This window comes from Erpetoichthys calabaricus, chromosome 3 (assembly GCF_900747795.2).
Source record: "Erpetoichthys calabaricus chromosome 3, fErpCal1.3, whole genome shotgun sequence".
Taxonomy (NCBI): Eukaryota; Metazoa; Chordata; class Cladistia; order Polypteriformes; family Polypteridae; genus Erpetoichthys; species Erpetoichthys calabaricus.
In genome coordinates, this window is record NC_041396.2 from 229468759 (window position 1) to 229472193 (window position 3435).

The 3435-nt window shown below is 41.4% G+C and overlaps 1 pseudogene; it reads left to right on the forward strand.

The window, feature by feature from the left end:
- The first annotated feature begins 740 nt into the window (after positions 1–740).
- On the forward strand, positions 741–878 carry LOC114649735 (uncharacterized; annotated as a pseudogene).
- The last annotated feature ends 2557 nt before the right edge of the window (positions 879–3435 follow it).

The following is a 3435-nucleotide window of genomic DNA, read 5'->3' on the forward strand; positions in this document are numbered from 1 at the left end:
ATATTTGTGTTTGCCAAATAGCTACCTTTTGTTACTCTGAGCTGGTTGTCAGTTCATAATTCCTTATGGTTAATCATTCTGCAGACTTTTCAACCCCAGAATAATAGTAGTAAGGTATACAAATGAGGTACAAACAGAATTCACCTAAAACACATGGGAGGGATAAACAAAGGAAGAATAGAAAGTGTCAAAAGAAATGGACCAGCAAGCAAAAACCATTTACCCAGTGTGACAGGGTAGCAATCCCATCACACAGCTCTAGATACTAAAATCAAGCATTTCCTCTGACTTCCACTAGTGAGTATGTCCTCCACATTCAGCTGTTGACTCCCCTCTGCTGACTCACTTTAAACTCCATACTGGAATTACCTTAGGGGACAGAAGTAAGTCTTTACCCATTGTGATAAAAACACAGACCAGACATCACAAAAAGGTTTGGGGCAGCCACCCGTATAATATCCCTGGCTGTAAAAGGTTTTTTTAAGTTGACAGTGATGTTCGCAATACTGAGTCCAAAACAGAACTGATTTCTTGGTGGTAAGATGGCGGCTTTAAAGGTTCATATAGGAAGTGACGTCATCGAGGGAGCTGGACCCGGAAGTGTCTTCATTGAGGGGGCCAGACCCGGAAGTGACGTCATCGAGGGAGCCAGAACCTGGCAGTATTTCTTGGGAACGTTCTGCAGGGAACTGAGAAAGACAGTTAGTGGTCGGATGTGGTATTACCATTACCATTAAATTATACTTACCTGGCAGGGGAGATACCATGATCACTAAGGTGGTTCTCCCAGGGTGAGGCTCATCCATTGCACTCCGGGTGTGCTGACCCCTGCGATTTCCCCAAATGCGGGAAACACGACTGCATAATTTGTGCATAATTACCATTCAACACCATCCAACCTCTGCTCCTTAGGGTCAAGCTGACAGAGATGGGAGTAGATTCATACCTGGTGGCATGGATCATGGACTATCTTAAAGACAGACCTCAGTATGTGCATCTCGGGAACTGCAGATCTGACATTGTGGTCAGCAACACAGGAGCGCTGCAGGGGACTGTACTTTCTCCGGTCCTGTTCAGCCTATATACATTGGACTTCTAATACAACTCGAAGTCCTGCCACGTGCAAAAGTTTGCTGACGACACTGCTATTGTGGGCTGCATCAGGAGTGGGCAGGAGGAGGAGTATTGGAACCTAATCAAGGACTTTGTTAAATGGTTCGACTCAAACCACCTACAACTGAACACCAGCAAAACCAAGGAGCTGGTGGTGGATTTTAGGAGGCCCAGGCCCCTCATGGACCCCGTGATCATCAGAGGTTTCTGTGTGCAGTGGGTGCAGGCCTATAAATATCGGGATGATAAATTGGACTTGACTGCCAATAATGATACTCTGCGTAAGAGAGGATAGAGCCGACTATACTTCCTTAGAAGGCTGGAGTCCTTCAACATCTGCAATAAGATGCTGCAGATGTTCTACCAGATGGTTGTGGCAAGCGGTGTGCTGGGGAGGCAGCATAAAGAAGAGGGACGCCTCACACCTGGACAAACTGGTGAGGAATGCAGGCTCTATAGTAGGCACGGAGCTGGACAATTTGACATCTGTGGCAGAGCGACGGGCACTGAGCAGGCTCCTGTCAATCATGTGAGAATCCACTGCATTCACTAAACAGTATCATCTCCAGACAGAGGAGCAGCTTCAGCGACAGACTGCTGTCAATGTCCTGCTCCACTGACAGACTGAGGAGATCTTTCCTCACCCACACTATGCGACTCTTCAATTCCACCCGGGGGAGTAAACGTTAACACTATTCAAAGTTATTGTCTGTCTGTACACCTGCATTGTTATCACTCTTTAATTTAATATTGTCTTTATCAGTATGCTGCTGCTAGAGTATGTGAATTTCCCCTTGGGATTAATAAAGTATCTATCTATCTATCTATCCATTACTTTAGCCCTTCAGCTGCCTCCTACTCGCACGTGTGTGACACCATCTAACTCAGGGTGTCTGCTTAGCCTTCGACCAGATCACGACTACGAAAAGAGATAATGGCCAACTTTCTTTCGGTAACATCAAATTTTGATATATACAGTAAATATAAAATAGTGAAGCAGCAATAATAATATTAATGTTAACTCTGTAGAACCTGTAAATTAAGCAAACTTTGGATTATACATTGTAGATCATGTGAGTGAAATAAGGATAAAATATGATTTCGGAAAACCCAGAGCTTTGCAGAATTCTTTTGCTGAGATGGCGTCTCTACAAATTATTGTGAGATGTAAATAAACCTGGAGATGTCACGTCAGGCAGGCATGTAATGAGGGACAGGCAAAGGTCACAATCAGGAGGAAAAAGATAATGAGTGAACAAAGTATGGTGGTAAATTAAAAGAGAAGTCAACAACAGAACAAAGCCAAAATAAAAAAAAAAAATTGTACTAGGCCTACTTGGAGATTGCATGAAGATTTTATATGAAGGAATGTATCCACCAAGGGATGACACTACATTGTGGAGCCTCTGTATTTATAGGGGAACTTCCACATATGCCATGTGCCACTCGTGATCACGTAATACAAACTGTGTGTCATATAAACAAAATATGGTAACAACCAAAATGTAAACTTAACTTTGTTGAAATAATAAAATACCATAAAAACAACGAATAACTTTATGACAATTGGAAGTTCAATTTAACATTTGTGATGGACTAACAAATACATTTGTACAATTGTTTGAGCTTACTTATACAGTAGATTATGTTAGTTTAACTTTGATTGATCAACAACTTGTCTTTTTTATCACATGAGGGTTAAAATGGACACCGATCTTTGTTAGCCTCAAACAAGTAACTATCTGCAAGGCACTGTCTCTTATTGATATTTTCAGGAATTAAATACTTTCACTTTACACCATTAAATGCACAGAACAACTTGATAACATATAATGTGTTGCTTTGTAGTTGGTAGGATATACTCACGCACAGAAAATGCATTAATACTGATTAGGTGGAATAGTTTCAATTCCTTCAGTATATATATGCTTTAGTAGGGTTAGGGGTAGGGTTAGGGTTAGTAAGAGTAGAGATATCTGGTGGAAGGAGAGATGAAGAAAGATTTGATCGACAAGTGCCCCATGCTTTTTGTGTGCAGTTAAAAATTCACACTGAAGACGCTCTGTTGGCGGTACTACTTACTTTATATCTGGTATGTGGTACAAAAGCTGTGAGAATGAAAATTTAAGAATGGGGGCAATGGCAGACCTCTGTTAGAGAAGTGGATTTAGCAGGCAGTATAGAAAATCTGATGCATGCAAGGAGTTACTGATTTTTGGTAGTGAGAACAAAAATATCTTTAGAATGACTGGTTGCAATAAACACTGAGAAACATATAAGAAGTTGTGCGCTGGGACTGATACAAAAATATAAAACCACTTT